This window comes from Miscanthus floridulus, chromosome 2 (assembly GCF_019320115.1).
Source record: "Miscanthus floridulus cultivar M001 chromosome 2, ASM1932011v1, whole genome shotgun sequence".
Taxonomy (NCBI): Eukaryota; Viridiplantae; Streptophyta; class Magnoliopsida; order Poales; family Poaceae; genus Miscanthus; species Miscanthus floridulus.
The window spans coordinates 104308172-104322984 of record NC_089581.1 but is presented as its reverse complement, the minus strand read 5'-3'; the positions used below and the strand labels follow the sequence as shown (position 1 = coordinate 104322984).

The window sequence follows — 14813 nt, the reverse complement described above, 5'->3', positions numbered from 1 at the left end:
TTGATTCTAAGGTGATTGGTCTTCATTGGTATTCATTCTTGTGATTGATTGGTTCATTCCTCGACATGGTGGTATAACTATCTTTCTCTCTCTCTTTACATTACCGCAAACTAGTTATCAAGCTCTTTAGTGTAGTTAGTTGTGAGAGCTTGTTAGTTTAGTTAGTGTGGATCTTTAGTTAGCCTTTGAGAGCACACTAACTTAGTGTAGTGACAAAGTCATTGTGTGGATAGAGACTATATAAACTAGACTTGTGGTAGGTGGCTTGCATTTTTAGTAGGCTAGCGCAACACTCACTTCGCCTCATATTTGTCTAACCGGTTTGTTAAGTGTTGTTGTAGAAAATTTTAATAGGCTATTCACCCCCCTCTAGCCATTAGGACCTTTCAGGTCTCTCAAGCTAATTTCTGAGAACTTGGAGCTTGACCCTCCTAGGTCTCCCATTTCAGATGATGACCCTCCCTCTAGTGAGGCCGAGACTGAGGATCAGAGACTGAGCAGACATGATAGAGAGTTTGCTTAGTTTCTTTAGTGACATGTGTAGCAGCAGGAGCAGGCACCAGAGCACCCCGACACCTTGCCACCATAGGCTCAGGTGCCTCCTCACTCTCAGCCATGTCCTAGTGCTGCAGACGAGTATGCTTCAGACTGGTGGGGTTACCTCATAGGTGGATATAGCTACTACGGGTCTAGTGGCTATGATCCGTATGGTGCAGATGCTTCTTGTCCACCTGGTGCTCCACGCTCAGTGGATGAGATGATGGTGGATAGGGCAACGACGATGACAAGGAGTGATCACAGATGTTAGATATAGCTTGCAGCTCCCTTTGTGCTTGGATTATCTATGTCAGACCTTTTGTGGTGCTAGATGACAAAGGGGAGAGAGACTGATTAAAGCTTCAGAGAGAGACAGATTAAAATTTCAGATGTGTTTCATGTATCTTGAGAGCTTCATTGTTGTATCATTTTGAGTTGAGATAGATTATATGAGCTTTTTATCTTTGTATCATGTGTGAGATGAGACTTGTACTTAATGGATGTAACTTTTGAGACTCATGTGACATGATCCTTATCTTGTAATATATTCTATCTTAGTGGTTTGTGGACCTAAGAAAATTTATGATGAGTGCTATGCGTGTGATATATATTTGTTGCATTTACTTTCTTAAGGCCTATGCATGTTTAGAGTGAATTTGTTTGGTGTGATGCTTTTATATTTATTCTTGTGTGATATATCTTGTCATATGCATCACGGTTTTATTTTGTCACACGCACTTGCACCCCATGGATGAAATGATTTAGAGGGAGTCTCCTATGTGTTTTAATATGTGCAATTGATATTTAAGGTCGTTTTATGAATTCCATTCATAAGCACTTATTAAGCGGGAGCCTCTCATAAATCATTGAACCCAAAAGCTTTAATGTTTAATATCTTTTTGTAAGCTTTAATCAAGTTGTCATCAATCACCAAAAAGGGGAAAGATTGAAAGTGCATCAAGCCCTTTAGTGGATTTTGAATGATCGAATGACAACGTGATTAAAGGTCTAACCTGTTTGCTAAGTGTTAGACAGGAAATAGGTTATCTCATAGTTAATTGATGAAAGCCAAAATGATGTGTTGTTGTAAACAATCTAGTTCAAACACAAGACAGCAATGCAAATGTAATTCATGCAAGGCTTACTCATTGTGGGATTTCTATGGCTTATATGAAAGCAAGCACGTTGAAGAACTTATTAATGATACATAAGGGATTGCATATGGAATGGTCTCACATACTAAAGCTTGCTACATTGAAAGACATTTATACAAATGATCTAAATGGATGATTCAACACCAAGTGTGACTTGATGGCTTGAGACGGTGAAGATAGCAAGGGAAGGCTTCGAGGTACCAACCAAGGGTGAAGGATAAGCGACAACTTGACGGCCGAGGAACCTAGCTAAGGTGAAGAAGGAAGTACTTGCATTTAGTCTAGATACTAATCAAACCATGACGGTCACATTGAAGTAGAGGATCAAATCCTAGATGAATTAATAAAGGAGTGACTTGATAAATTTGAAGTTAACTCACACTCATTGAATGAAATCAAGTCATATGCTCAAGGAGAAAATCAAGATTGACATGATGACACCCTCACTCATTGAAGATTGAAAGTTATGGCATGATGACACCCTCAGTGGGTTGTAGCTCCTAGATATATTCTATATACCTTGCTTACTCTGTTGGTTAACTCGTTAGGGGTTTATTTCTTTGTTTTGGGGTTTCCAAGTAATTGGAAACTCCAACACTAATCGTTTTCGTATTTTAAAGGGTTGAATTTTAGAAACGCCAATTCACCCCTCTCTAGGTAGCATCCTCGATCCTTTCACATGGAACGTTGTGCGTTCAAACTGTTTGTAAAAATGTCTGAAAGAAGAAAGGAAACAGCTCGGTGGTAACTCTACCAAATGTTTCTTCGGAGTGACCACATCTAATTGTGCAGCCAAACAAACAGAATCCCTACCCAGCATGGCTCTGCATAGAAATAGAACCAAACAAGTAGGTGTTGCACCTAGTGGGCCTATCTTCTGGTACCCTGGTCCTCCTCATCCGACCAAGCTAGGAACGTCCAGGGAAACAAACATGCCCTAAGTGAAGGGATGGTGACGTATAAGAGGGGGAGGAGCTCAATTAGGCAACTTAAAAACTACATGGCCAACTAAAAACTATTTCTCAAAACCTATAAAGGATATCTATCCAGATGTCCACTATGGGTTTTCTAAGTGTTTACTATCTCTACCATAAGAGAGTTTTGCACTCTACATCCCAATCATATCAACTAACCTAGCAAGCTAGACTAGAAAGGGAAATCACACAACCAAATAATGCAAGTAATACGAAAGCTTAACTAAGATAGAGAATGCAAACTCCTGTTGACTGTCGATTTTTCCTGAGATATTAGGGAGCTCCTCACTTGTCACTTCCCTCTAGTCCTTGTTAAAGCCCTTCACTGGGACTAAGCTCTCGGTCAAATAACTCTGTAGATGCCCACAACCCTTACCCACGTGCAAGTGGATCTCTAAGATGACCGCTCTCAGACGTCTTCACTATCGCTTTCATCAGTTCAAACGTCATGGGCTTCGTTCCCTCCATTATAGGCTAGGCGGCCATACCACAAATATAGTTGGTATGAAGATTACAAGCCCCTAACAACAATGGTGCTTGCAAGCATGGAGTGGAATAAGTTTAGAAAGCTAGAAGGTCAAGTATTATGAGAGGGAGTACGCACAACTAATGCTGTGGAAGCAAAAGACTACATATATGGTGTGTTAGGTTTAAGGAATCACTCCATTCTAGATGAGGTGGTCCATCGTGAATCTATTTGGTGGAATGACTTCATTCCTCGTACTAGTTATTAGATTGGAGAAATGATGTGACGATACATCAACATCAACCTATTTCATTCCACAGACCAAACAAAAAAAAGTGAGAAATGAGTAGATGAACTAACTCATTCCTCAAACCAAACACACCATCTTATTGTTCTATACTATCGTATAAGCTTCGCCGGTTCTTCTACCTATATACGTCGTGGTTGCTGGTCAGTCGCTAACTCTCCATCTGTCATCACCTTCGCCTCGTCTTCGATTTCCCTACTGTACCTCTCCACCTACAGAAAGCGAACTGCCTTGCTGCGGTGCGGTGCTTTGATGCCTTGGACTCACCACCATCAGCAGACTTCCGCTTCTTGTCAAGCAAGTGTAAGAAAGAAGGTTTACGTGTTTCACGAGGGAAAAAAAGGCTTTGTGTATACAAAAGGTGTATCTGTTAGTCATATTAAACTTGAAGGCACGAGAAAGATAATTTATAAAATACACAGGCATGTCAAGCATAACTTGTTGCATGGCAAATTGATAGCAGCAATGCTGTTTTACACATGGTGCTTTCTTTCTATTCTGTGTTTTTAGAACATCCAGGGCGCAAGGTTTCAAGAGTGAGCAACAGCCAGGGTACAAATATATAGAGTTGCGCTCAAAAAATAGTGAGTGGCTGCATTACAAAAAGCACTGGGGTATTTCCATGCTCCTAGTCTATGCGACGATTGGACTCAGCTAGAGCTGTTTGCACGCCCTTTATAGTGCCTCTATTGTCGTTTCTCAACTCATTGTTGAACATGGACTCTACTCTTTCGTTCTCTTTGCCTGAAGTGCACATCCCCATAGATGGTGCTCCACAACAACCCCCGATTTCATCTACTAGAAAAAGCAAGATAAGAAGAGTTAAGTCTACTATAACTCATCTTATCTCTACAAAGTACTCCCTCGATTCCAAATCATAAGACGTTTTGGCTTTTAAGTACAAAGTTTTTGCTATGCACTTAGATATACATTATGTCTAGATGTATAGTAAAAACAATGTATCTAGAAAAAACAAAACGTCTTGTAATTTGGAATGAAGGGAGTAGCAATCAAATCTAGCACTGAGCACACTTCGTATTACAAGAACTATCAATTGATTTCCGTTAACATAGGAATGAGGTCATCCTTACCTTGCAAGGAGAGATTCCTGTGACAACAGTTGTCTTTGCGTTTATGTGGAAGTTGGAGTAAATGGCAATGGTTCTCATTCTTTCGAGGAGAGCCTCCCTGTGTAACTGCATGATCAACTTCTAAAGAGTCACAGTTGTCTTTGCATTTATGTGAAAGTTGGAGCAAATGGCAATTATTCTCATTCTTTAGAGAGCCTCCATGTGTAACTGCATGATCAACTTCTAAAGATCCACATGTGCTTGGCTTCATTTCCTTCCTGCTCAGTGATCCCCTTGGGCTGACATCTTTCATCTTACCTGATGGCTCCCAACACCCATCGGCATGGCCATTCTTGTCGCCTGATCCAATAAGACAGCTAGTCCTTGTGTTCCTGTTGATGTTTCACCCAGCCTGCAACCTTCTTCCAGTTTATCTGATGCATCCGACAAGGTATTGCCATTTCCATTCCTTTGTAACTGTTCAGATAGGTCTGGCAAAGTAGGTCCATTTCCTTGCCCATGAGAAGATGTCGCCTCCTCTTCTTTGTCGACGAGAGTAGGTCCATTTCCTTGCCCATGACAAGATGCCGCCTCCTCTTCTTTGTTGACGAGAGCAATTTCGCCTTGTTCTTCCAAGCTAACTGAACCATCCAGTGGACACTTGTCTTCTTTCTCAAGTAAGGTAGAGAACCACGGGGATGAACCTTGCTTCACATAGAAAAGAAGATATGCTGCGTTTTCCAAAAAGCTAGCCATGGAACATTTATAGACCTGCACAACTGAATGGTTATAACCGTGCAACTGAACGATAGCTTAGAGAACAAAATAATATTTTACTGACAGGAGGTAAATTCTCTTGCCTTGTCATCGTTAAATTTGTACCAATCAGCTTCAGATGACCGGATATAACAAACATAGTGACCACTGCCATATGCACCGAGGTGTTCTACAACTCCATACAAATCATACTTCTGCAGTGTCTGCAACACAGCTGGACGTGAGCCAAATAATGGTTGGGGGCTAAAATAAAATTATAAGAAACTGCAGCTCACATCATCCGAAGAACTCATGAAGGAGTTTATATCCAGCTCCAACGGATACTTGACCTTGTCCCAAATCTTAGACTCAGAATTAGTGAATCGCTTGAGATGGATTACAAGCACTTCAGGCGCCTGCTCTATCTTGAAGTGTTTTTCCATTCTCACACGAGTTTTGCATCCATCGCACATGAAGTCTTTGATTAACTCAGTATTTGTAAAGGATTGCAAAGCATCCATTAGAGTCTCCACCATGTTCAAATCCAAGCTTAGATCGAGAAAAGGCTCAGATTTATCTGAGCAACAGTCGCACTCTGGACATCGCAACTAAGTAAAAGTAGGGAAAAGTAAGTATATAAATGTATAATCATTAAATAACAAAGCATTTGAGATCGTCAGGATCAACAGAACCCACCTGGCTTTTCAAGCACCCTCTGAATATTTCTTTTACCACACTACCTTCTTCAGTCGAAGAGGATTCTTCTTCAGAGGAGGATTCTTCAGAGGACCTGGGAGCAATGGAGTCCTCATCCAATTTATCAAGCAAACAGCGGAGGAACTGCTGCGCATCTTGTTGTACTCCACTCTTAAAATCTGACGAAATTGCTGCCAATCACACGTGAAGAAATATATTCAGTTCAAACTATCATCATCCCATTAAAGTACAGTTGAATCATGTGTTTCAAGTAGTTCCAAAAGTCTCAAATTTCCACAAGACTAAACAACTACAAGGGAAAATACTGCAAAGGAAAGGGCAAAGAGGTTGGCTAGAGCGGCTAGAAAGGTTGGTTCAAAAAGCGTACATTTCAGGCGATTAATGAAAATCTCAGGGTAGAAAGAACTTCCAGAGAGCCTGATAGATTCATTGACATGCTGTTTTAGGGAGCAGTAACAACAGAATCCAATAGAAGCACCTACAGAATCCCATATTAAATCACATAACACGTAAGAATGGAGACAAGATGCTCAACAATCTCATGATGACTGAACTAGAATCCTTACGAGGGCATGGATCTGGATGATCAGCTTTCCAAAGCTTCAATACAAGAGGAACAGTGTGAACCATACATTGGAGTACGCAATTAAGAAAACATGTCCACAAATGAGGATTGCTTAGCCCAGCACCCTGTGCAAAAACACAATTCAGTTCATAACTTATCTTGATTTCAAGTGGAATAGAACTGCAGTAGCCATAAAACAGCAGCAGAAGTCTAGCTTACCACAGTGTAGCTTTTCTCACAGTCTGGTTCTGGAGAGGGCCAAGACCAACAACTCCTCTAGGACATAACAAAAATGGAAGATGTCAACAACAGATATATAACATGGATAGAAACTACTAGGATGTCAAAGGATCAAAAATAAATAATGAAATTTGCAATGCTCAGTATCAAGACAGGAAAAACTATAATGCATGAAAGTGCAACACAAGCCCAGCTTACTGAATTGTATCTTTCCTTTCTCTGGTCAGGTTCAGGAGAGGGCCAACGACTCCAATTATCATCAGTATTTTTTTTGGAACAACAATGATCATCAATATGGAGAGAAGTCTATGGCAAAACCTCAGAAGGAAGAGATGAAGATGTGTAAATCAAACAATCCAAATGGGAAAGAATGACTAGGATATCAAAATACCAAAAATATAAACAATGAAAATTGCAGTGTCTAATCTGAAATAGGAAGACTGCAAATATACATGAAGAAGGTTTAAATGACAAATTGAAACTACAATTTATTCTGAGATGCTAAAAGAATGACTTGTAGAGAATAGTTAAAATAGTAGATGGCTTACAAACTCACCATGGGATTCCATAGGTTTCTAAAGCCATACATAAATGGATAGTCATCATTCCTGTGGTTTCTTCTGGCATTGCAACTACATGAATATCCACAATTTCTTCTCTCTCTTCCATGCATAAATCGAAACAGGTCATTCTTGTATGGATTATATATTGGAATGTCGTAATGATGTTCACCATCACTATGATCACTTTGGTCACTAGAGTTAGGGGGGTCGTCTGAAAGATCACCATTGTCCTGTAAACAAATGGAACAGAATATAACACCATATAAATGATATTTGTTTGTCCATGCAAGTGTGTATATGTCACTCTCCTAGAAAAGTGAAGAACAAGTATGCACTGCAGAGCAAATCTGATCATTGCAATTTGCAAGAAAAAGATCCTCTCAGTGGATGGTTCTTCCATATGTAAACAGGAATGACGAGGCTGACGCGACCCCCTTTTTGTATTGTAATTAGTCATTTTGGGATAGCTAACAATAGTAATCACAAGCTCTAGTTTTTTTAGCGACTACACGGGAGCAAATAACAGGGCCGACATGATGGAAGTACAGTTGGTAAGGAAATTAAACAAATAGTGAAATCCTGATTTGGTAATTAAAATAACATCGGTAACACCCAGCAGCACACTTTTAAACAAAAAACATAAACGAAGGTACCAAAGGTAGTGCATCAAGTCAGACCATGAAAGCACCTAGTAAGGGCGGAGCCAGGATTTGGATATGGGGGTGGGGGGAGGGCATTCAAACCGACAACAATCATGCATGATGAAATACGCACATGGCAAGAGGATAGATAATGACCAGATAAACTTTTATGATACAATACAAGAAAAAGCTGAAAACTAAAAAAGAACACTAAATATTAAAGAGAAAAGGGGAACAAAATTAATTAGCCCTAACCTTCACCCGATCAATCTAATTCTTAGTCTAGAAAAAAGAATCGCGGTAATAACAGGAACAAAGGAGATAAGGAAGATAACAGAAAGACTAATCCTAAATAATATACTTCTTCCGTTCAAAATTATAAGATGTTTTGGCTTTTCTAAGTGCATGGGTATCCTCAATTTGTTTGGAGAAGCAATGGGGCTCAAGGCAAACTTACAAAAGAGCAATGTGTTGCCCATCATATGTGGACCCCACAAAAAATCCCTTCTTTGTTTGGTTCGTAGCTCACAACCGATGTTGGACAGTGGATCGCCTTGCACGCCGTGGGCTCCCTCATCCTGAGCACTGTCCTTTGTATGACAAGGCGGAAACTATTGATCACCTCTTAGTACAGTGTGTCTTTGCAAGAGAGTTTTGGTTCCGTTTCTTTTCTCGGATTGGACTCCAAGCCTTTCCCCGCAACCCACGGAAACATCCTTCCATTTTTGGTGGGAGAAAGTGAGCAATGCTGCTAGTGACATGTTAAGGAAAGGAACCAACTCTCATAATCCTAGGAGCATGGACCTTATGGACACACCGCAACAAATGTGTTTTTGATGGCGCAGCCCCAAGTGTTGCAGGCGCACTTGCTGTAGTTGAAGATGAAAGAAGGTTGTGGTCTTTGGCGGGGGCTCGAGGATTATCCTTCTTGGATGCCCTCGCTCCGGGTGGTTAGCGCCCTATCCACTTTGGTCGTGATCTTTATGTCATGGGCGCGTTAGTTTCCTAGCATCAGCAGCAGCAGCAGCGGAGTGTGTGTGTGGTTTTGTGTGTGTTGTGTTGTATGGGTTTTTATCCTATTTTATTATCTTCTTAATTTAATGATGTGCAGCTCCCCTGCGTTCTCGAGAAAAACAAAATAGTAAAAGTTATGTATCCAGAAAATCCAAAAAAGTCTTATAATTTGGCATGGAGGAAGTAGATGCCATTGGAGATCAATTCAGAGAGAGCAAACAAGCAAAGCACTAATTACAATTAACTAGCTAATTAGAGGGAACACTGTGGGAACAAACTATATTTTTAGTAGGCAATAATAATAAAAACAAAAGTGATGTAGAAAATCATAGAAAGACCTAAATATTAATTATATAAGATGCTATTAGAGATTAATATGGAGGAAGCAGGGGCGGAGCTTAGTGACCAAGCTGGGCCATGGGCACCCCTGCTCACTCTATTGTCTAAACAGTGATTTTGTACTGTTCATTAGTGTTTAATATTCAATTATATAGACTGGCCCCCCTACTATGGTCAAGCTTCGCCACTGGGAGGAAGGATAAGGAATCAAAACACAAATAGCATCATTAACTAGCTAATTATACTACTCCCTCCATCCCAAAGTATAAGACGGTTTGGCTTTTCTAGGTACCCCTTCCCTCCTCCACTGCATGGTTGTGACCAATGCATTGATCATTTGCGTGAAAGGCAGCACAAGTAGAATACTGAACTGAAACATATCAAGGTATCTTCATTTCTAGCACAGCCCAACTGAGAACCAAAAATATAGGAGTAAATGTGATTCGATTGGAAGGAGACGCTATCATATTTTGAGAAACAAGTCTTGCTGAAATAATTGTCACCTTAGGTTTTTGCTGTTCTTCTGAAGGACATGGTGGTGGAGGTGGTATTTGTTTGTCACTTTCCTTGATGTTATCAGAAATAGATGAGTCAGAAGTACATGGTTACAGTTGTGATAGAAGGGATGATATATTATAGTCTGTTGTACCATGGCTGGCTGCTCCTCTTCTAGTAAATGCCCCAAAGCCTGAACGGTCACCTCAGGCAGCTTCTGAAAGTAAATAATGAAAATGGTGACAAAATCAGAAGTAACCTGGAAAACAAGAACTTGTATATACCAAGAAATAAGCTTGAGAAAAGTTATTGTATGATAGGATTCACTATCACTAGAAGGCAACACCACTAACAATGGTCATGGTCAGTTTCATTTGACCTATTGAGAAACTAAATAATCAAGCAAAATACTACAGAAATAGGCATGGAATTCAAAATTCCCAATTCATGGCCCACCAAAAAAAACATTTCCTCATATAAATGCTCATCATCCATAGCACAATCAATTTTACATATCAATAGAAATGTCAATAAAAAAAATCATCATTTCCCATTCAAAGATACAATAATCATTTCAGCTAAGACTATCACCACAATCACTGTTCTGTCACAAACAAAACATAGGAAGGAATGGCAACAGCTGGTCGGACCTCTAGATAAAGAAACTAAATTTTAATCCAACAACATTCAAACAAAAAAGTAGGATTAAATTTATACATTTCACCATCATATTGATTATATCATCCACTAGGGATTTCTCACCATATAGATATACTCCCTCCATCCCGAAAAGATTGCAATTCTAGCATAATAAAGGGCGTACCCAGTGCAGAGAGCTCCCGCTCTGTGCGGGGTCTGGGGAAGAATGTTAGTGGCAAGCCTTACCCTCGCCTGTGCAATACGAGGAGACCGCGACTCGAACCCGGGACCTTCCGGTCACAGGCGGTAAGACTCTACCGCTTGCATAAACAAGTTTATACAAAAATATATTGATGTTTATGATACCAATTAGGTGTTACTCCCTCCATTCCAAATTATAAGGCTTTTTGGCTTTTCTAGATATGTTTCATTTGCTATGCACATAGATATACACTATGTCTAGATACATTGTAAAAACAACGTATCTAGAAAAGCCAAAATGTGCTATAATTTGGAACATATTTAGTATTATATTTGTCAGGGAATATATTTTCATAGTATAACTATATTGTGCCATAAATATGAATACTCTTTCCTACAAACTTAGTCGAACTTTAGATAATTTTGAAGGAAAAAACTTTAGATAATTTGACTAAGGATAGAAGTAGAATTGCATCCTTCTTAGGATGGAGGTAGCTAGTACAAAGAGAAGTTAGTAACTTCTATAGAATATAAAGCTTTCATAATGACATTGGACTTCAAGAGTATATAACCATATAAATCAAAGGAAGGTATAGAAGATAGGATTCCTGATCAATAGAAGAGGAAATAGATGGAACTTCCAAGTTTTCCCCACCATCTATGTCTAGCAGCTAAAAAATACGATTTTGATCAAGTCTAGCAGTAAAAAATAAGCAAGTAAAGAGGTCGCTGATGCACACAGAAATAGCTATACCTCTGGAAGAGATTCTCTGTCCTGCTCACATTCATTCCTCTCTGTGATATAGCCCATCTACACGACAAAATTGGAGAAATTCGTTGATAACTAGACCATCGATCACCTATATTGTAGAGTTAGAAACCATTAAGGACTATTTACCATGTCACAGGGCTTCTGATTATCAGCAAGAGAAGATAGCAGAACCTCAATGCTTTCAACAGCCTACAAAAAGTAGAGGACTATTTCAATCAATCAAATTCAGCCATGATCTAACAGAAAGAGGAACATGAGGAGGTGCAATTGATCAATTACATTCAACACATTGGGTAATTGAGTCATACCTCATGGATTTCACCTTGCGAACACTCCTCCTCTGAGTCCTCTCCACCACACATCACAGACTGACTCTACAATGAACGGTAAGGTGAGATCGAAGAACTTGACAGCAATACATGGCGAAGCAATAACAGGACAACCTGCATAATTGTCTATATAGTTTTCTGCGCAGTGCAAGATCGTTGGCTCTAACAAGTTGTCAAGTTCGGATGCCCAAAGCAAACCACCATACTCAAGATTTTTTAACAAATTATGACACAGACCACTTTATTAGAGGGTTCTGACCCTAACAAACCTTGGTTGTGGCATATAACGATCTACGAAATCCAGGGGAAACTGACATAGTATACAAACAATAAAAGCAATTGAAACGGAACTCGCGCTTGACACACTTGGAATAATTGCAGCAAGGCAACGCGAATCTCTAAACAATTTCAAAAACTAACCAGGTTTGCCTCCTTGCTAGAACACAGCCAATCCTCGATCAAATGCCAGTGATAAACCCCCAATTGGAAAGGTGCAGGGCAATTAATAGAACCGAACTTGCAACGGTGAAGCTAGGCACTCGCAAAACACACAGCGAAAGAGCCCAAAACCCCAGCGATCGCACAAAAGAAATCTAAGCATAAGCCCTTGATCGGAGGGCTCCTCACGGAGTTAGAGGAGAAAGGTTCAGGAGTCGCTACCATTTGCTCCGGCGGTGGAGGAAGCAGAGCGACCGACATAGCCGCGACGGCGGCCTCCATGGCGTCAGCGGCCACAGGCGGCAGGGTGTCGACGGTCTCTGCCTCCATCGGTGGAGGCACTGCAGCGTCCGGCGAAACCAGCGGCGGCTCGACCGGCATATACGCGGCGCCGACGGTCTCGGCGGCGTCCGCGTCCGCCATCGACGGGCTAAGGGGTTTTGAGCTCAGGGCTGGGCGCGAGGGTTTAGACGAGGGGGAGAAGATTGCTGTGGTGGATCATGCAACCCAGCTACAACGTCGCGCACTGGAGGTGGAGCGGCGGAGAAGGAGGAGAAGGCGAGGCGGCGGAGCAGGGCGTCCTGGCTTATATATACGCTGGACGCGGTGTGGTATGAGCCCCAGCCCGGCGCGGCGGCAGCCGGAGGCTGGATCGGTTGGGTCGGGTACTCTTCTCCTTCCTTTCCAACTCGGTCGGTCAGGGGCGCGTCTCGCGGCGGCCTCGCCGTACCGCTGGTTGGCTACTTGGCTTTGGGGTGGGTTGTGTGTTTGCATTGCATGCAAAGGGTTCACATGCCGTCGGAACGGCACGATCCACGCGATAAGTTGCACGGATTTATCTAAACACATGGCACTAGAATTTTTGCATGGTACAATGTTTTTTTTCTTTATTTATCTGGTATTATTAAAGAGTACTACTCTCTTCCAAATTATCGGTTTTGACTTTTTTTTGGTAAATAGCTTTTGTTATTTATCTCAATATACGATATATCTAGATATAAAATAAAGTTATGTACCTAGAGATGCCAAAACCGGTAAGAGAGATATTGTTTCCACTTCTATTCTCATGTGTAGTCGGTTTCCGCATGATAGATTATTGGAGGTGTTTTTTTTTCCTCCATAAGACGTACAGTAGACTCCGTTGGATAGATGAATTTATTAGTGCTCTGCTAAGTTGTCATTTTTTTTTTTGCACTATCATATATCTCTTCGTGCAACTAAACAAGAGTCATTAGTTCTAATTTTTTTCTCTGTTCCTGTAGATTTAGACTAAGGCCCCGTTTGGCAGGGCTTCACTTCACTAGTGAAGCTATTTTTTTTTTTTGCTTCAGCTCCACGAACAGTTCCACCGGTGGAGCTGAAGTGGTTTTGGTAAACCGTTTGGCAAAATGGCTTTCCTGTGAGAGCATGTTTTTAGGGGCCTGGAGGAAGAGCCGGGAGATGCCACTTTTTTTGTCTCCATCCCACCCCAAATCACTATGAGAGCATGTTTTTAGGGGCTTCACAAGTGAAGCTATTTTACTTTACCCCGTTTGGTAGAAAACGGCTCCAAACAGCTCCTAAAGCAGGTGGAGAAGCCCTGTCAATTTCACCAATATATCAAGGAGAAAGAGAGAGCAAGGGTCCACCTATATGCAGCTCACCTCTCTCGGGAAAGTAGCCTTGCTAATGACGGAGAGTGATTCTAACTGGTCTGAATTGGCGAAGAAAATCCTTGTTAGTATAGAAATCAAGGAAGCATGAAGACCAACCAAAAAGCCCTTTTCATTTTCCTAGTCTGGCAAAGGAACAAGGAAGAGATTAAGGGACTCAAACACGCCGAAAGTTGCCACAGCAATGAAGTCATACAAGCATTACTTGGCATTTCAAACTTGGTTACCTCTTATTACTTCATTCATTCCAAAATTTAGATTATGTTAGTTTTATCCTATGCCAAATCGTAGTAACCTTTACCAAAATTACAAAATATATATTACACATACAATAGTAATAAATACTTGCGCCATCAAGACATATTTAGTTTTGATTTGAATTAAACTGATTTGGTGGTATATACGTTGAACGTTGGTGTATTTTTCTATAAACTTGGTTAAAGTTGGAGAAGTTAGAGTTAGGCAAAACTAAAACTGTTACATTTTATAATTGAGAGATAGGAGCTCCACATTAGTTGAAAGTAGATTTTGGCCTATCTACTGGGACTTCTTCACGTTTGGGCCTAGAGTTCACTCACGTTTGGTTCTTTGAAGGCTTGCCTGAGATTCCAAACTGCGCAGCAATAAAAATGCTTGAGGGCATTGTAGACCAAAAAAAAATGTCTCTAATAACTCCCTAAAATCTAGGATCCAAACAACAAGAATTTCTATTATAAAAAATCTAGATTAAAAAAACTCTAGCTAGAATTCAGTTCCGGTTTTAATGCGCCGTGTTAATTTTAGTTGGGCACTTCATCTCGGCGTGAGTTGATCACCGCGTCGAGTTTTTTTTTGACTGGCCTGATTGAAACTTGAACACGAGTAGGAGTATGGTCCATGCTACCGCTATTTTGCTTGATGATCTTGATTGCTTACACCGGCGTACGGTGGTGGTACTACTACAC

General features: G+C 40.7%; 1 pseudogene; it reads right to left on the bottom strand.

The window, feature by feature from the left end:
- Positions 1-3985: 3985 nt before the first annotated feature.
- Positions 3986-12766, bottom strand: LOC136539288 (uncharacterized; annotated as a pseudogene).
- Between the last annotated feature and the right edge of the window lie 2047 nt (positions 12767-14813).